The sequence below is a fragment of the Schistocerca nitens genome, chromosome 3, assembly GCF_023898315.1.
Source record: "Schistocerca nitens isolate TAMUIC-IGC-003100 chromosome 3, iqSchNite1.1, whole genome shotgun sequence".
Taxonomy (NCBI): domain Eukaryota; kingdom Metazoa; phylum Arthropoda; class Insecta; order Orthoptera; family Acrididae; genus Schistocerca; species Schistocerca nitens.
This window is the reverse complement of record NC_064616.1, coordinates 297,340,145-297,360,833: the sequence shown is the minus strand read 5'-3', so window position 1 is coordinate 297,360,833 and position 20,689 is coordinate 297,340,145. Positions and strand designations below refer to the sequence as shown.

The following is a 20,689-nucleotide window of genomic DNA, read 5'->3' as shown; positions in this document are numbered from 1 at the left end:
ACCACCATCAACCTCAATTGCTTTATTTACATAAATAATATTAACTTGAAAATGAGAGGCTACGGTTATTGTTGATGATTCATGATGTCCCATTTTTTCCTGTAATTTTCTTAAAGCCTTTCTCGAAGTCAGCCAAAGATGAATGTGTTTCTAAGTTGAATCCTTATTTTTCTGACACGTTGAAGCAAAAAGATATTGCATTGCACGGGAACACGTTTCCCTGGAATCCATTTTTTTCCTCAGTGAGTTGCTTACCCGACGAACTGAGTAGATCATTTGATGTCATTCCTCATATACAGGCGTAACAATTTCGTTCCTCGCCTGATGTTCGTGAGGAAAAGAAGGAAAAAATACAATAACAGAAAACACATTCGTGAAATCTGTAAATGTTGCGCAGACAACTGATTTCTTCTGTACTGCGTACACACGTTTGCGTAATCCTGTCCGAAAGTGAAGTTTCTGATCATTATTTTGTCAAAGTTCATACGCAAATCGGAATGAACTCCAGGAAGCACTATTTTATATTACATCCAGTTCCCGAAACTGACACTAACAAGTCAATAAATAGATTGTGTGCGACATTAGGTGATGTCTTCTGTTTCAGGCGTTGGCTGACAGGAAGAAGGCTTGACGTGTATGAATTCCTGTTGATCCGGCGTAGTCACTTTCCATCAGTGCAGGAAGACATCAAGGTCACTACAGTCTGGCGCAATGGTGAGTGAAAGGTTTAATTTTCTTTCGCCAAATGTTGTAATGTTAGCAGGAAGATACTTCACCGACATAGTAACATAGAATAATCTTTGAGTTTCGCTATAAGCGTCTGAGTGTTAACAAAATAATTACAATGAAATGAACACCCTTAGCTGCTTACAGGCGTTGACATATGTCAACGGGGACAGATGAAAATGTGTACCCCGACCGGAACGCGAACGCGGGATCTCCTGCTTACATGGCAGACGCTCTATCCATCTGAGCCACCGAGGACACAGAGGATAGCACGACTGCAGGGATTTATCTCTGGCACGCCTCCCGCGAAACCCACATTCTCAACGTATTGTCCTTCACTACATTCGTAGTGCCCCGCCCATTATACTCACTACTTGCATCGCGTTGCCGATTCCCGTGAGAGTTCGGGCAATGTTTGTGCATTCGCACAGAAGAAGAAGATGGTCAAGTGGCCGGTTGGTTGTTGGTTGGTTGTTCTTGGGGAAGGAGACCAGACAGCGAGGTCATCGGTCTCATCAGATTAGGGAAGGACTGGGAAGGAAGTCGGCCGTGCCCTTTGAAAGGAACCATCCCGGCATTTGCCTGGAGCGATTTAGGGAAATCACGGAAAACCTAAATCAGGATGGCCGGACGCGGGAGTAAACCGTCGTCCTCCCGAATGCGAATCCAGTGTCTAACCACTGCGCCACCTCGCTCAGTCAAGTGGCCGGTGAGCCTTATATATATATATATATATATATATATATATATATATATATATATATATATATATATATATATATATATGTCCGAAAGAACAGATACCATCGGTGTCCATGCAGCTCGTTAGAATGAAATTACAATGAAATGAACACCCTTAGCTGCTTACAGGCATTGACATACGTCAACGAGGACAGATGAAAATGTGTGCCACGACCGGGACACGAACCCGGGATCTCCTGCTTACATGGCAGACGCTCTATCCATCTGAGCCACCGAGGACATGTCCTAAAGAACAGATACCATCCTAGTATATATATATATATATAGTTAAGGCTCACCGGCCACTTGACCATCTTCTTCTGTGCGAATGCACAAATAGTGCCCGAATTCTTACGGGAATCGGCAACACGCCGCGAGTAATGAGTATAATGGGTGGGGGCACTACGAATGTAATGCGGGACAATACGTTGAGAACGTGGGTTTCGCGGGTGGCGTGCCAGAGATAAATCCCTGCAGTCGCGCTGTCCTCTGTGTCCTCGGTGGCTCAGATGGATAGAGCGTCTGCCGTGTAAGCTGGAGATCCCGGGTTCGCGTCCCGGTCGGGGCACACATTTTCATCTGTCCCCGTTGACGTATGTCAACGCCTGTAAGCAGCTAAGGGTGTTCATTTCATTGTAATTTCATTCTAACGAGCTGCATGGTGACCGATGGTATCTGTCGGACATGTTCGAAAGAACCCCTTCCATGAAATAGCACATAAAGGAAAAGACACTGGTCATAGGAGTGAGAACCTACCCTGTCCAATCACATTGTGACTACCTGTCAAAAGGCTGAAAACCCACCCTTTCGAGCGCGCACCGCTGCGAAAAGTGTAGAAATAGTCAGTGAGGTTCTGGAACGTAACGACAGGAATGTAGAGCCACACAGACTCCAGGGCACTGGCAGCTGCGCTAGTTTTCTCGGTTGAGGAGCCATGGCGCAAAAAGCCCGATCGAGACGGTCCCGGAGATTCCCGATTGGGTTTTAATCCGGAGAATTTGGTAGCCAGGGAGTACGGTAACTCATCCTGCTGCTCTTTGCACTTCGCATGTAGTCTGAAAGCTGTGTGACACTCTGAATTGTCTTGCTGGTAGATGCCATGATGCCGAGGGAAAATAAATTACATGTAGGAATCAACATGATCACCAAGAATGGATCATATTTCAGTTGGTCCATAATGACGAGATCGCCCACGGAATGTCCTCCGGCCTGTGCCCTCCAGACGATTGTTGCAGGGTGTTTTGCTTTCAGATGTTTCACGCCGTACATGCCAACTGTCATTTCTGCAGTGGGGCATAAAACGTGATTAATCTGTAAAGGTCACCTGTCACCACTCAGTGGATGTCCCATTGTGATACTGGCATGCAAATTCAAGCCTTCGTTGTTAATGAACCGCAGTCAGCATGGGTGCATGATCCAGGCACCTGTTACGCAGGCCGACACACAGAAACATTTGCTGAGTGGTTGTTGAGGAGACACTGTTGGTTTCGGAACTTAGCCGTTTCGGAAATACTTCCGCCCTTGGACCCAAAACCAATGATGATGGTCTTCTGTACGTCTGACAAGTCGCTCTGTTTCAGAATTATGATAACGACTGCACTGCTTCCCTCAGACACGCTTTATATACTTTCCACTGCTAGTGCTGTGATCTGACGTCTGTTTGTGGTTATTACACGTTGCATCGAACGTAGGCGATGGTCACATTAATGTGCCTGTATCGAGTACTTCACTACACACATCTCCTTCAGCTCCACTAGACTGTTTTGTGTATGAGGACAAAAGGAAAATATATGTATATTTCTGCACTTCCTTTCCCCTGAGCGTGTGAAGAAGCCCCATCGTTGTTGCCTTCTGGCTCATGAAGACGACCGTAGTAAGCTGATCATCCACTGACATTGAACTGGTGGAGCAACTTCAAGGAACAGTCGCATACTGGTATGCAACGACAAACAATTCCTACCGCACTGGGAGGGACGTATATCATCGATTAAGGTAGGTAATTTGTGTGAGAGAGTCACGCACTCTTCCATAAACAAGTGTGTACTGATGGGAATTAAAGCTTTGTATCTGGGCTTTAGCTAAATTATTCTCTGTCGGATAAAATCCGTTCAGTTTTCAACCAGAGTCATTTCAGTCACAATTCTCTACCTTTCGACAGCAATCCACTCATTCATTAGTGGTTTACTGACTACTGTGGTTAGCCAGTCTGCCAAGAGATCATTACTGAGCTATTTTTTTCCACATTGTGGTGGAGCTTAAAACTATGGTCTTTATCTCATCTACCGGTCGTCCTTTATTTACTTAACGCGTGACTTATTTTGGTTCGCTTTGTTTTCTTGTGCTCTGGTAGTTGCCAGCAGCTGGAATGCGCAGCAAGTAGGGCCAACGGGTACTGATCTGCTGGTTACCCCAGCGCCTGGATGGGAATGTTCAGTGAAATGATATCTCTAGTGCGGCTCCAGGCTGTCGTAGATGCAGTTTTTCGTCACATTGAGAATCGTTTACAACCTGGAACGTAAACATAGTACGCAACTAACAAATGTTTCCCTGTCATTTAGAAATTAAAATGTTTCATTCAGTGTTTTATTTGTTATTTCTCTTCCGTGTGTCCTTATAAAGGATTCCACAAAGTTTCATTCTCCTGCAGTCACTCGTTCTTCAGGGGGGTCCTCGCAAATAGCGATCTATTATTTCTAACCATCCTGTACCGTGCCCAGTGAAACGAATGATTAAGATAACGCACGTTTGTTTTCGACCAAGTTACTGATGTACCCCGGATTACAGCTGGTGATAGTACGACCGGGACGTAGCGCCAGGCGAAGAGAGTCTGTGTCTTGTCCAGGTTGCATGCCAGACGGTTTGTGGTGGGTGAGGATAGTTCGTCTAATCGTCGTTGCTGTTGGGACGTTGGAGCATGTGGTGGCTCCTGCTCTTACTTAGGAGGAGCGCCACACGATCAGCATATAGAGCCAACTGACAATTCGTGGACTGTGGCACGTCACTTGTGAAGAGTACATGTAACACCGGTCCCAGTACAGCGCGGGTCTCCCTTCGTGTAGATAGTACCATGGCACAGTGTGGAAATCATTTCTTACACTACAAGTTCCGTCATAGGGAAGTACCAGTCATCACAACATTACTAGACAATGTCGTCTCTTTACTGTAATATGAGGCCACTGTTATTTCTTTCTTGTTTCCATAAGGATGTGTATTGTGAATAAAACAATTTCGGAAGAAGAAATTTGAAGTCAATAACCAATTTCCGATTAAAAGTGCACATTTGGAAACTATAAATACTGGCAGAAATAACTGTTTATCAGATTTTGTCAGTATAAGCGTTAATTTTATGGAGTCCCAGTCGTCCATCTTGTCTTCGTATTCTCCATACCTGACACATTATTTCATAAATAACATGATGTTTCACAATGAAAAATGAGGGTCATGGCAACGCAGTATTTTCTTTCACATGTTTTCTGTTAAAAGTTCATTGACGTGATCATTTTCCGCTGCAAGTATATAAATATTCCTTTTAGAAAATCAAAAGCCCTTATCCTATTGCAATATTGGATTTTCTTTCCAGAGGCGTTTCGCCTCTTACGTTAAAGACATCTTCATTATTCTTTTTTGAAACATACTTATCTGTCCTTTAATGTAAATATGAAACGCCTCTAAAGGTAAATACTTTACCGCAGTAAGAAAAACGCGTTTTAATTTATAAAACGAATGTTTTTTATTGGTCTTCTTATGAAGTAACCATAATGCGCAGTCAGCTGTTATCTGAACCATAACATAATGATTATTAAACTACCATAACATGGTTATGCTCCAAGGCTTCAAGCAGAAAGTGAGCAGCATCATTTCATGTTTATGTGAGAAACTTTCTGGCTTCCCAAGTAGTGACTGATAGCTCCGTAACTTATGACACACTTCACTGTTAATATGTGCACTGGGCGATGATGGTATAAAAGGATCTGCGGCTCTGAGTGAACCTCAGTGGTTGCTGTGTTGAAATATTTGTATGCTGAGCCCAGTGCTTTGCCGCTCATAAGAATATCTTCTTAAAAGTGTAGACGCTTTTTTTTTTTCCTGGGGGTAAGAAATGTGGAACTGGGGAAAGTAGCTTACAGTCAGTTAATTTCTAGATATGGTTGTCAAAATCTGCTTATTGAGAAATGTTAAATCTAAAAGTTAAAAACAACATATTACAAAATAAAAATGTCTTTCACTGTTTAAAGTTATGGTTCAAATGGCTTTGAGCACTATGGGACTTAACATCTGAGGTCATCAGTCCCGTTTAAAGTTAATCACACATATTTCATGTGTTATTCTTCAGTTTCTGCACACTGTATTTCATCAATGATAAAACTTCCTAACCTTGCAAATTCCAATTTTCTCTGCATTTCATAACTGTAATGGGTGATTAGATGATTTATAATGGGTGAAGTTTCCACGGAGATTCCGAATTAGACGGTAGGGCCGGAGTCATAGTTAATGCGGGGGGCATTTCTAATTGCAATGTATGTGGGAATTGATTTCGGACTCCACCTCTTCCTCATATTCGTCCTCACAGTTGAATATTTTATGCTTACTATTCAGATATTCTGCAATTGATAACATGTTACTCTTGCTGAGCAAAAATATTTTCCTACCTTTATTAACGCTCCTTGTAACACACGTAATCATTGATGCTATCGCAGCCCTATGCCTACCAAAACTCTCCTCGTCCTAACAGGATTATAAAAGTTCATATCTGTTTCTTGCTAGGAGGTCGAAGACGTTTCCTCACGAGTCAATTCTCTAAGTATCTGCTCAAAGTAATTTCCATAAAGCCATTATAAATGATCTTACACGAATTCATGTCATTTGTAATCGCGTGACTGTCACATTCTACAGTGGCAAAGTGAATTATCCCCTTATTAGAATAGGACGATCAACTCTCGGGATGTACGGCATGTTCTGTCTTACTATTCTGCTATTACAGTTCCCGGCACAGGTAGTCCATAAAAACATCCGATTACCATGATTGACCAACCTTTGATACTTAAATGCGCCCAGATTATTTCTCATGTGGAATCCGTGATAACCACACTAGTGTTGTAGCATGAGCTTCAACCAGCTGGTTGACATGCGGGCAGCCACTGACGTAACTCGGCAGCTGGGCTCTGCTATACTGCTGATACAGCACCTTGAATCGTGGCATTCTGTCCTCGGTGACTGACTAGGCTGCTACAGTAACACAACCTGGCACTTCCACAGCCTACCACATGATGGTCGTTTACTTCTTGTCGTAACACAACTGACTGCAGCGAGTTTAAGTATTCCCAGCTCGGCCAGAAGCAGCATCCATTTGGCGTCATGCATTCATTCGACAGGCGCAGCTCTGCGCCAGTCATCGAACAAACATAGGACTAAGCTACTCTAGCCTCATCGAACAGCATCAACAACTAGTCGAAGTTGCTGATCTACAAGTGGCCAACTAGCATCGATGGTTCCAGGGTTCCAACAGGATGAACAGATGCGAGGACACCCATAGAGTGCCATCGCCTGACACTCCAGTTAGTCTCAAAGGGTATTGGGTTCGGCGTGTAGCCTGCGCAGTTGCAGCCAGCGAGTCAGAGTCGATGGCCTTCCGCCTGCTTTGGCCTTACGCCAGCATGTCGGCAAGACCACTTGGATGAGCTTGGTCGCTCCCTGCCGTTAACTGCCGCTGCCTCAGCACACGTGACCCTCTGTCTTCTAGCCATGATAGGTACCTGGGTCAATGAAGTCGGAGTACTCTATAGAAGGCGAAAATGCTCCTGTTGTCTAAACGTTCTAGGCTCCTTCTTCGCCACAGTACCAAAAATGGTTCAAATGGCTCTGAGCTCTATGGGACTTAACATGTGTGGTCATCAGTCCCCTAGAACTTAGAACTACTTAAACCTAACTAACCTAAGGACATCACACACATCCATGCCCGAGGCAGGATTCGAACCTGCGACCGTAGCGGTCACGCGGTTCCAGACTGAAGCGCCTAGAACCCCACGGCCACGCCGGCCGGCGCCACAGTACCGTCGAACCGATTCCACAACTACCGCACACACAACACTGCAGCAAAAACCGGTCAGCCTGTAACGTAGAAGTCAGGAGAGGCTACCATTTGCGTCCAACCTGTCTTTATGAAATATATTTTAGTCTGAATTTAGAACATCGTCACTACTCACTTCGAGTTTCAGTTAACATTTTGTTATTAATAAAATGCGTGCACTTTGATCTGCAGAAATTCATACCATTTCTGCGACGTTGCCATGAATGCTACTTCAGTCTGCTTTTCTATTCCCGATCTGCGCGGACGAACGCTCTGAGTGTAATGTGGCTGATCTAGCTCCGATTTCGGCAGGCAATTCATTACTAACTCGAAAGATGGTTCTTTTAACCAAACAAACCGCCATGTTCACTACACATATACCGGGTGATCAAAAAGTCAATATAAATTTGAAAACTGAATAAATCACGGAATATTGTAGATAGAGAAGTACAAATTGACACATATGCTTGGAATGACATGAGGTTTGATTAGAACCAAAAAAATAAAAAAGTTAAAAAAATGTCCGACAGATGGCGCTTCATCTGATCAGAATAGCAATAATAAGCATAACAAAGTAAGACAAAGCAAAGATGATGTTATTTACATCATTATTCCTCACCACCATCATTCCTCAACAATAGCTGTAGTCGAGGAATAATGTTATGAACAGCACTGTAAAGCATATCCGGAATTATGGTGAGGCATTGGCGTCGGATGTTGTCTTTCAGCATCCCTAGAGATGTCGGTCGATCACGTTACACTTGCGACTTCAGGTAACCCCAAAGCCAATAATCGCACGGACTGAGGTCTGGGGACCTGGGAGGCCAAACATGACGATTGTCATGCGCAGTCACTGACGTTTTGCTGTCCAGCGCCATCTGTCGGACATTTTGTGAACTTTATTTTTCTTTTTGGTTCTAACAAAACCCCATGTCATTCCAAGCACGTGTGTCAATTTTTACCTCTCTATCTACATTATTCCGTGGTTTATTAAGTTTTCAAATTTATACTAATTTTTTATCACCCGGTACTTTTCTATAAGAGTAGCCATTTTCTTTGTTTAATACAAGCCTCACGGGTTGAGAGAAGCCGTAAATTTCTGGATCCTAAAACGCGAAATTCGCATCCGTGATGGTCGCAAATTCATCCGAGCCTTGGATTTACTACTGCCAACAGGCTTCACTTCAGAGCAGGGCGACCGACTCTGGATACGATGCTGCAAGCAGTTAACTGCTCTTGCAACCTTCATGCAATGCTAGCTGCCTTCACCAACCCAACCAAACGCCTAAGTGAATAGAACTCAGGCACGAGCTTCAGTTTGCAGCTGTGTGCAACCAAGTGTTTTCAATAGCCATCATCAGAGCCTCCTCCACATCTCGAATGAGACGTCTCAGCAAACGTAACGAGTGTACACTGGTCTCCATTCCCGACTTGCTGCTATTCCCATTAGCAGCAGTATTACCCACTTAACGTTGGTGCTAACGGTTAGCAACCTGCTCGTCCGCTGTGCTGTTTGTACTTGTCAGGAAAACCGGCCACTGGCGCAACAGACGAAGCATCCCGTACTGGCTCAGGTATGTTATCAATACTGGGCATCACCTTGTAACTGTTGCTGAGGTTTAAGAGGACAGCTGTGTAGCCAGATCCTCTTAACCGTATTCAAAGATTTGGAGGTCCTTACGCCCATGTAATATTATGCCTCCTGTGAGGTAATGGGCGAATTATGGCGCCCTGAAAATATTCTAAGTTCGGAATTGGCGTGGCCGAGCTGGGGCCTCTAGGTGGGTCACGGCCCAGCGGCAACCACGTGGTGCCGAACGTTAGCTTAGCAACCGCGTGATGCCGCACAACGGCCGGTCCAGCCGCGTGGCTGGGAATTCCATGGTGATGCTGTGTTGATGAAGGAGACTCGCTGGATGTGCCAAAGATGGCGGACTTTGTGAAACCTTAATGGCAGATATTTCACAGTTCGTATAGAAATTAATAGTAGCCAGATAACTCGTGATACCTCAAAGATGAACATCTACCTTACCATTATTTGCATGGCGATTCTGATGGTGTAATCAGATTTTCAATATCTTTATTAGTTTAAAGTTTAGTATCTGACAATAAATTACACAAGTAACACCCAGCAACGAATTTCCAAAATCTAAACGGTTCTTCAGATTTTGTTGATCGACGTGTATTTAGAAAGCTATTAGTGTAAACCTAAATTAGTATAAATTACAGGCATGTAACTTGAATAGTACATGAGTTATTGGCGGTCAAAGTGGCCGATTACTATCGATCGCGTCAGGCCATAAGTACTCCACAGTGACACGAAGAACGGTAGCAGCATGTTTATAAATATATTTATTCGTCTATGTCTATGTTTATATCCGATATACATTATTCATGAAGAAATTGGTCAATTATTTACTGTGTTTTAGAAAGCAAGAGACATAGGCTACTGACTTACTTCTGTTCTATTCTTTTGACATATGTTTATTTAATTGTTATGTATTTAATAATGTGTGTTATAGCGTGTTTATGGTCCAACCATATGAATATTTATTTAATTTCACGTTATTTAAATGTAAATCCAGTATTTCGTATGTGTTTCATTATGCTTGTGTGGGTGCGTTGGCTTGAAGGCATGGCGCGAGCGCTCTAGCCAATCACAGCGCTCGTGAATGGGGAGCCTGGATGAAAGCGGGAGGTGCTGGAGTACGGCGCAGGACACGGAGAGGGCGGCACAGGACATGGGGAGTTTTGCACAGTACGGCGCGATGGATGCACAGTCGCGGGAAAGACTTGGACAGTGGAGCAATTTACGCGTGGTCGCAAATATTTCGGAGTGCCGACTTGTGCTCTTGTGTGATTTCCATGGCTTCTGTAGTGAAGACGTAGCGTGCGTTTAGAAGTGAATATCTCACGAGGTATGTTGTTGTTCATAACTAATTATGTGCAGTAGGAATTTATTGTTTCCGTGTTATTCAACTTATATTTTATTTAATTGCTGGGCCATCGACATCAATAAGTGCTTTGCACAAATATACCGCATTCTCGAAAGTAACTCTACTATCGTACTCATCATTTAAAGTCGTGAAAATAGTACCTGCAGATTTTATTTAGTTGCAATCTTTCATTTATAAATTTCTATATTCTCAATTGCCGAGTGATAAGAACCTTCGACCATTCAGTTCATATGTGTATTCATATTGTATACTGTAGACGCAGCGGTATTTGGCTTGCAATGCGGAAACTACACAACGAAACCAGCCAAAACGTTTAATATTGTTACTGAGCCGGAGGGTACGTAGTTGAGGGCCATCACACCACCGTCTTTTCATTTCCTTTTTAGAAATCCCGCACTCCCCACACTATAACACCTGATCCACGAAAACGATGTTCGATAATGTCCCAGGGGGTTCCCACCTCCCGCCATTTGAATGTACATAATGCACACGGAAGCACTGGAACATGACCGTACACTCACAGCTCATGGCTATTTTTGACACTATACTCCATCAATGTTAGTCTTTTGGGGAGTTGTTTCGGCGCTGGCTTAGTTTTTGTGGATGATATTGGGTGATCGGATCGGACAGCGTGGGTAGAGTAGCTTTTGTAACGAATGGACTGGCCTACCGGTTTCCCTGACTTAATTCCAATCGAGAACGCGCAGGATGTGCTGGGGATACGTATTGCAGCACGCACACCTGCACAGACAATCCAGTCGTGCTGGTATAGAAATGGAGCATCCTACCACAAGAAATCCGTACCAGCTGTGTGATCAGCTTGGGGGTACATTGCAGAGCATGCATTGCAGTCTGTGGTGATCACACACATCAATAAGACCTACGTCCCGCCTTTGGCAATGTCCAGGGAACCACCAGGAAATGCACTGACTTCAGTGGACGCAGTCTTTGAATAAAGGTCTATACATCTACATCTACTTGAGTACTTGGCAGAGGGTTCATCGAACCAGATTCATACTATTTCTCTACCGGTCCTATCTCCAGCAGCACGTGGAAAAAATGTATACACAAATCTTTCCACAGGAGCTCTGATTTCTTATTTTGTTATGAAACTCATTTTTCCGTGTAGGCTGGAAGCAGTAAAATATTTTCATTTATATGAAAAAGTTGGTGATTGAAATTTCCTGATAAGATCTCTCCGCAACGAAAAACGCAGTTTTAATTATTGGGATGCATGCCCAGCGATTTTACTCAGCGGTCGATTCTGACACACAAAGATTTTGTGTGGCACCGGGGCCAGAGAGCGCAGATCGGGGCGTTTGGTGAGGTTTAAGGGGAGCCGGCGAGCGAGCCGGAGTGAATTGCTCTCAATTGAACGCACGCTGCTAAAGGCAAGCATTAGGATCACGTGTTGTGTACACGCCCATAGTGGCAACACAGCGTGGAGCGGAGACGGGTGGCTGCTGTCAACCAAAGAGAATGCGGCAGAGTGCAAGAGTGTTTTGGTGCAGGGCTTGTGGTGGCGGCTGCGATACGGCTTCGATTACGCCTTGCCTTTCGAACTAAGGTGAGCATTCCCGTGAACGTGAATGCGTGTCTGAGCTATGTTGTCCCACGCTTGAGTTAACTGTTGAAATTGTGAGACACTGATTTGATCGAGGTTCCTATGTTAAACATAGTTGTATAGAAAATATCATTCGTTAAAATCGCCTTCTGTGGTACTCAACTGCATTTTTTTCTGATATAGTATTCTATGTGATCTGATCTCTTGAAATTGTTATACAGTGTGCAGAGATACTGGCAGTTGCAAAAGGCTACGTAAAACGTTCCGTTCGCTGTATGTAAACTGATTGGAAATCAGGCGTGCCATGTGTAAGCACGGTTGGTTACTTGTGTGGAAAGCTCATGTCTCCACTTCAGATTGTTCTGTGTTATCCAATCTGTTTTGTCTTTTTTGAAAAGACATAAGAGCTTTAACTGTGTTGCTATTTGTTTTCCCTTACTTAATCGCAGCCGTGATATTTAACAAGTGTGTTCAAAGTGCTTATGAAGCCCTTGATTTATTTCGGTCGTTATTGTTGAAGGAACTATAAAAGCTTTATAGTAAAAAGTACTTTTCCTCCATGTGTTATCACGGCCGTGTTTATTCAGAATGTAAACTGTACCTAAGATTTCCTTATTTGTCTGATAGCTCTTCCCGTCCGTTGCAGCTTAAAGGATACTCCAGTCTTAACTCCGTTAGGTTGTGTGTTCGGTATTGACCGGTCAGAGGCGTTTTCCTTGAAGTTTTATTTATTTAGCTATCCGTCAGAAACGTCAGCATTTTCATCCTGTCTTCTACTTCCTTCTAAATATGTAATGTCTTTAGAAGTCAGTTGCAGCCGTCCTTGCTTAATGAAAGCTTGTATATTTATAGGCTTCGACAGACAGCTCGTCCCTGCCGTTCTTTCTGCAAAAATAGCCCTTGTCTTTTATTGAAGTTAATAGCCTGTTTAAGCTTTTTGCATGACGGCCATTATTCTGAAGAAACTGTTCTCAACAGTTCCGGGCGTTGCTCTATTAAGCTGAACGAAACTTTATTTTTCAATTAACTAAATTTGCTCAACTGGGTTTGAGTCGGCCATGGCAAACCAGCCTATTTAAACTTTCTTGTTCATTTTACTGTTGATCAGCCATGGCCGTTCGGGATAAAAGGAAAGTTGCATGCAAATAATATGCAAAATCTATGGTTTTACTTCTTACTAGGAAGGACATACCTCTTACATGTAACGTTTGCTTTCATGTGAAATGAGATTTTCAGAAAATCTATGGGTTACCACTCGGACTACACTATCCAAGCAAACCCGCTCTAAGGTTAAGTACGACCCATCCCCTTCCCCTCCTGGGAGTGTGACGGATTGCCACCCCAACCCGCTTTTCATATCCATCACTTGCTTCCCTGTTTCGCGATAATACGAAACGCGCTGCCCTTACTACAATTTTTTCAACGTCCTTTAGCATACATATAAGGATCCTAAACCGCACCTCAGTACTGTAGCAGTGGACAAACTAGCGTAGTGTAGTAAATATCTTCAGTAAAGATGTTACATGTAAGAGTTCTGCTAATAAAACATTCTTTAATTTGCATTCCCCACAAAGGCATTTAGTTCAAATGACAGCCTTTAAATTTGATTTGTCGTGTAACCGAATTTTACTTATAGTACTCCATTTCATAAATCACATTCCGTAATTTAGTCAATTGCCACTTTTCGCGCCATACAGAGGATATCTACTTCAGTTATTTTGGCAACAGTTCTTGGTTCGAATTCTGGAATATTTAGTCTTCGGTGAAGGAATTTGAGAAGTGTTCAGTAACTGCTTTAGTGTGACTGTCATAGGTAATCATTGCTATTGCGTTATGGTGTTGTCTTGCCGCTCGTGTACTTTACATGATGGCTGGATTTTCTCCCACATGTCGACAGTTCCGTCGTTTGCTTCGGTGGTGATGGTGGTAAAAGGGGGAAGGTGGTAAGTAGCGCGGCCACTGAAGGATTAGAGGATCTGAGAGAATGTATCGTTCTTAGTTTTCCCGTGATGACTAAAGGCCATGTGTGCCTCGTAACCATCAGCTGCTATGGTATAACTTTCAAATAAGATGTAACATGGCTTCTTGAATGCGCTTTATAGAGGCGGTATTCCGCAAATGCGTTACATATTTGTAGCAAGAGATATGAAGTCAAATTAGGGCTGTTACAATGCAACACAGTCGGTAGACCGAAAATGGCATTCTAAACATTAAGTGAATATTTGTGATAGTCTCATATTAGAATGCAATGTAAGTATAATTACTCTTCTTACTTTTTAGTTCACACAGCCAACACAACACTTAAAGTAATTAGTCACAGCTTCGCTGCCACCCTCAGCGATCCCAGTTTGAAACAGAAGTCGACGCGAAATGTTTCGAATAGTGCCGACTCTGGTAGGGGGTCATCGGCAATCTTATCACAACCTTACTGTAGGCAATCTGTCAATTCTAATTTTGATTACTCTGTGTGGTAGTTTTTAAGTTTTGGGACAAGGGACCGATGACCGTTGCAGTCTGGTCCCTTTAATCCCACAAACCAACCAACCTAATTTTGTTTTCCCCGTCAGTCTTTCGGCTCGTTTGATGCGGTCCACCACGAATTCCTCACTTGTGCCGGTCTTTTCATCTTGGGGTAGCACTTGCAACCAACGTCTTCGATCATTTGCAGGGTGTATTCGTCTCTGCCTTCCTTTCCAATTTTTACGCTTGACAATTGTTTCTAGTACGATGGAACTTATTTCCTGGTGTCTCAACAGATGTACTGTCATCCTGTCCATTGTCAGTGTTCTCCATTTATCTTTTCCTATCCAATTCTGCGGAGAAAATCCTCATTTCTTACCTTAACAGTCCATTTAATTTTAAACATCTTTCTGTAGCACCACATCAGAAATGCTTATATTCTTCTGTTCTTCTGTACCAGTCTTTCACTACCATACAATCCTGTGCTACAAACGTACATTCTCACAAATTTCTTCCTCAAATTGAAAACTCTTAGGTACTAATAGACAACCTTGGCCAGGAATGCTGTTTTTGACGGTGCTAGTATACTTAGGTCCTCATTGCTCTGTGTCACGGGTTATTTTATATCTAGGTAGCAGAATTCCTTAATGTAGTCTACTTAGTGATAACTAGATCTGATGTCAAATTTATCGCCGTTCTCATTTCTGCTATTCACTACTGCCGTCTCCTATTTGCCCTGTCAATGTTCTGTACTCATTACTGTCCATTCCGTTCACCAGATGCTGATATTCACTTCCACTGAGGATAGCAATGTCATTAGAGAATAGTGTCATTGATATTCTCTCGCTTTGAATCCTTCCCACTCTTGACCCTTTATTTCCGTCCTTACTTCTCCGATGTGTACGTCGAACACTAGGGACGAAAGATTGCATTGCTGGCTTACACCCTTTTTTCATACGAGCACTTCGCTCTTTCTCTTCAAATATTATTCCCTCTTGGTTCTTGTGCATATTTTCCGTCTTCCCCTATAATTTACCCCTATTTTTCTCAGTTTCGGAGATACTGCTCCATTTTATATTCTCGAACGCTTTTTCTAGGTCGACAAATACTATGAAAGGGTTTAAATTTTTCTTCAGTCTTGCTTCCATGATAAACCAAAACGTCATAACTGCCTCTGATGCCTTCACCTTTCATAAATCCGAACTGATCCTCATGTAACAGAACATCAATTTTTCTTTCCCACGCTTCTGTACATTATCTTTGTCAGCAACTAGGAAGCATGACTACTAAGCTGAATGCGCAATAATCCTGACACTTGCCTGCTCTTACTATCTTTGTAATTGTGTAGATATTTTTCCGAAAGTGTCATGGTACGTCACCTGGTTCATAAAATCTACGTGTCAACAATAATCGTTTCGTTGTCACTACCTCAATGAGTTCGATGGTACTTCACAGATCTCTTACGTCTTACTTGTTCTTAAGTCATCCAAAGCTCCTCTAAATTGATTGTAACACTGGACCTCCCCCATCTCTTCCATATCTACTATTGTTTCTTCTTCCAATGCTTTCTTAGCCAAGTGCTCACCTTCAGTGGACCCTTTCCACCTATCCGCTCCCTCTGCGTTTATCAGTGGAATTCCCATCGCACTCATGTAGTCTAGCTTTTAATTTCAACGGAGTCGGCTTTGACTTTTGTATATGCTGTCAGTCCTTTCCGACCAACATTTCCTCTTCGATTTTTCGCATTTTTCATGCAGCCATGCATCCTTAGCTTCCCCCCACTTTCTATTTTTCTTAAGTGACTTGTATTTCTGAATTACCTAATCGTTATTGTACTTTCTTTATTCATCGATAAACTGAAGTGTTACCCTTGTTTTCTTCGTAGTTACCTTCCTTGTACTTATGTTTCTTTCCAGCTTCTGTGAGCTACCTTTTTGGAGATGCCCAGTCCTCTTCAACTGAGCTGCCTACTGAGCCATTCATTATCACAGTAACCAATCTGAGAGAAGTTAAGGGGGGTAGGACGTCAGACGGGCCGACTTGGAGCAGGAGAGGCACCACAGGACATTTGATTTCCACTGTCTACTTTTACAAATAAATTCATAAAACTTTGCCAGCATGAACAGAAAGGATTCAGGATTCATACTCATATCAGTGGAAGTTAAAAAAAGTAAAAAAATAATTTAACATGTGAAATTTCATTTTTTCCCTTGCTATTGCTGCATTTGTTGCTATAGGTACAATTTTCTTCATAAGCAAGATTCTTCGATGAATTTTGCACAGCATGCAAACCATACTTACGGGTGTATGAAACTCTAGAATTTATTTGATTTATGAAAAACTGAATGAGCTGTCACATTTTAAACTTAATGTTTAGAAAAAACTCAAATTTTATAGTTATCTCAATTTTTAGCAGTTCTTAATAGATTTGGTAAATTCCAGTCTTCATGACTTTTCTTTAGAACTTCTGCCTACCCGCCATTATTACATTGTGATCTGTCTATATCTGCTCCTGGGTACACCTTACACTCCAATATCTGATTTCGAAATCTGCCTCGTGAATCTTAATAAAGTATTTTCTACTACCAGCTGAAATTCATTGCAGAACTCGGTATCTCTCCTCTTCCCATGCCTACTACAATGCCCGTATTGTACTATAACCCTTCATTCTACTTCTTCAGCTACAGCCGTATATGACTACATTTTATCTCCCTTTAAATGCTAAATTACCCATTTCATATACTCTCCCCCTCTGACGTTATGTATACCTGAATTGGTGCCAGCGTTGGTTTGCTGTAGTCTAATGAGAATAACGCTGTCACTGAACTGTTCACAGTAACAGCCCTAGCTTCCTCTTCATAACGAATTCTGCTCTCGTTACACTATTTTCGGCTGCTGTTGAGATTACCCTATACTCCTCAGACTAGAAATCCTTCTGCACTGCACTGACTCCCATGATACCTACATCGAGCCTTTGCATTGCCGTTTTGCTTTTTAGCTTCCCTTCCACGTTATAATTCCCGACTTGTTGAACTTCGGTTATTCAATCGTTTTCTCGTAATCACATGTCCCTTTGCAGTACCCTCCCGGAGATACGAATGGGGAATTAATCCGGAATCTTTTGCCAATGGGGTATCATGGCACTTTTGTCAATTCCAGGTGAAATAACCTGTGAAAACACATTGTCTTCAGTGCAGTAATTCCATTGTTTCTGCATTATCGTACCGTTGCTCATAGCGGATTCTTCAACCATTTAGGGGAAGCTTCTTAACCTAAGGGCAAGTGTATGCTCTGAACCTCTGTCCGCTCCTTTGTCCTTAGCAAGGCCATTAGCAGAACGAGTGACTTCTTAGATCGCTACTGCTGGTGATTTTTTTATTCAAAACTTTAGATATCACGAAGTTCGAACGTGGGACCGAGGATACTTCAATCATGCCACAGATGCTGTCTGTAGGCCATACGAGCACAATTAAAGGGTAGCAATAAATCAGACGGGTATGCGTGCATCATTACAACTCTAATTTCTTCGCAGCTTACCTTTCTGACTCCACCCCTCCCCCCTCCTGCGGGTCTGGGGGTTAGATTAGGCCTGAGGTATTCCTACCTGTCGTAAGAGGCGACTGAAGTTTCACGCGTTTCGGCCTTCGTGAAAGAGAGCCAATTGCGGAAGAACGCCTTACATGGTGCATCATCTCCATTGTGCATAGAGATCTTCAGTCATCTTTCTCGTCGTTGCATAGCAGTCCCACCCAATCTCCATCTCTTGGGAGAGGACACCTTCCTGGGTGCGTTTTCCACCATGCTCTACACAGTGTCACTTTGTGCTGACGATGACCATGGACTTCTTTGTACCTCATCCAGCACAGTTGGTTGTAGCCCCACTGACAACACAGGGATAGCTCTGCTGACGCCTGCGCTGTTAACTCCCCACGTATGCTAGAGTAGAAGTCCATCACCCAGGGGCATGGGGAGTCCCAGCAATGGCCATCTTGCCAGGTGGCCTTTGCTGCTGCTGGGTGGCGTCTGTGAGGAGGGCCCCTGGTCGGAGTGTGTGACATCAGGGTGGATGACAAGCCATGAAGTGTAGTACGTCGTCCCTTGTTGGTGGTCCGCAGCCAGTCTCTAAGCGGGCAAAGTCTAACGTCAATGCTAAGAAATGACCACTAGTCGTTCCCCCCTCTAGCCACACCATGGGAGGAACACCATGCTAAGGATTGCAGTGAAGCTTATTCGCCCTGGTACCTCTTATGTAAGAGAGTTGATCGGGAATCTTTCATGTCCATGAAGCCTCAGTTTTTTGTGGAGCATTTGGAGGACAGGTTTTGGGAGGTGGAGGGCTTGTCCAAAATGCGCTCTGGGTCAGTTTTGATAAAAACAGCATCCTCTGTCCAGTCACGTGCATTATCGCTTCTAACAAGTTGGATGTTTCTATTACCATCGCGCCACATAACAGCTTAAATATGGTCCATAATATTACATTACACAGGTACCTTCTTCTGCAGCCTGACGAGGAGCTGCGCGCAAATTTATAGCTGCGAGGCGTTCATTTCGTCCAGCACGTCTATCTGGGTCAGAGGGATAATAAGGTTGCCACCGGTGCCTTCATCTTGTCCTTCGATCCCCCTTGCGGGTCTGGGGTAAGAATAGGCCCAAGGCATTCCTGCCTGTCGTAAGAGGCGACTAACAAGAATTCAAACCATTTCGGCCTTCAGTGTGATGGTCCCCATTGGGGTTTGACCTCCATTTTTCAAACTTCTACAGAAGAACGAGCCTTTTGGTGAAAGACACCGTACGTGGTGTATCACCGGTCCTCAGTGCACTATGACCTTGGCACTCATCGTAACGGCGCCGTAACTGCATCCACTGTTCATCAATTTGGGCCTAAACTCCTGATGGGTTGCACAAGTTACGCCCATAGTGCGTCCCCATCTGCACCTACGATCATGCACGGTAGCCAGCCTGTTGTGATGGGGTCGTCATGTACCCTCTAGGTTGTATCCCTCTGACAACACAGGGATCGTACTGCCGATACCTGAGCTGCACCCTCCCCACGTCAGCCAAGGAGTAGATGCTTGTATTCCTGGGGCATCAGGACTCCTGGCAACGGTCATCCTGCCAGGTGGCCCTTGCTGAGGCTGGGTGGCGCACATGGAGAGAGCCCCTGGTCGGAGTGGGTGGTATTGGGGCGGACGTTTCGCAGATGAAAAGTCAACATGAATCAGGTCGCTCTGTAGCCGCGTCTTCTAAGAGGAAAGATTCTGTCTCTGGTTCTGGTACTTCTGCCTTTCCCCCCTTGGCCACTCCCTGGGAGGAAGGACAGGCCTGCTGGCTTGGGGCGAAATACTTCCCCCGCTATTTAGTCTGTTCTCGGACCGATGGGGTGACGTAAGCCACCTCCAAACCCATGTTCTTCGTACAGCATATCGAGGATATCTGCGGAGAAATAAAGGCTCTTAGTAAAATGCGTTTGGGGTCCATTCTCATCAAGACCACCTCCGCTACAGTCGGCGGCGCTCCAGGCATGCGACCGACTAGGGCACATCCCAGTGTATATTCTCCCACATCTGGCGCTCAATAGGAGGCAGGGGATTATTTTCCATCGGGACCTGCTGCAATCTGATGAGCTCAGGGCCAACCTGGAGCGCCGTGGCGTGCATTTCGTCCGGCGAGTCCAGCGAGGCCCCAAAGATCGTCGCGTCGACACTGGGGCCTTCATCCTCACCTTCGAAGGGGATGTTCTCCCAGAGAAGGTAACGGTGATGTGATACCGCTGCGACGTGCGACCTTATGTCCCGCCTCCTATGCGCTGCTTTCGATGTTCGCGCTTCGGGCACATGTCGTCACAGTGTGAAGCTGAGCCTCTTTGTGGCGATTGTGGACGTCCTCTTCGTGAGGGACATACATGCACCCCACCACCTCGGTGCGTAAGTTTTCCTGGCCTCCACTCGCCTAGATCTATAGACTGCCCCGCATATCAGAAGGAGAAGATAAAAGAATTGAAAACCTTGGACTGTCTTATTCTGAGGCCAGGAAGAAATGACCGCCTCCATCCCATGATGTTAACAACGTAGTTTGCTTCAGTCGTGTCCACTTCTTCCGTAGTATCCTCACCGCTATCCTATTCCCCCTCCACCTCCTCACCCATCCGTGGTCTATGCCTCCGCCTCCCAAATC

The 20,689-nt window shown here is 44.0% G+C and overlaps 1 long non-coding RNA gene across 2 annotated transcripts in view; it reads left to right on the top strand.

The window, feature by feature from the left end:
- Positions 1-20,689, top strand: part of LOC126249576 (uncharacterized) — a 234,259-nt gene that overhangs the window by 120,627 nt on the left and 92,943 nt on the right. For both annotated transcript variants that reach the window (XR_007545616.1, XR_007545617.1), the window contains exon 2: positions 605-714. This is a non-coding gene — a long non-coding RNA (uncharacterized LOC126249576). The remainder of the gene's footprint in view (positions 1-604; positions 715-20,689) is intronic.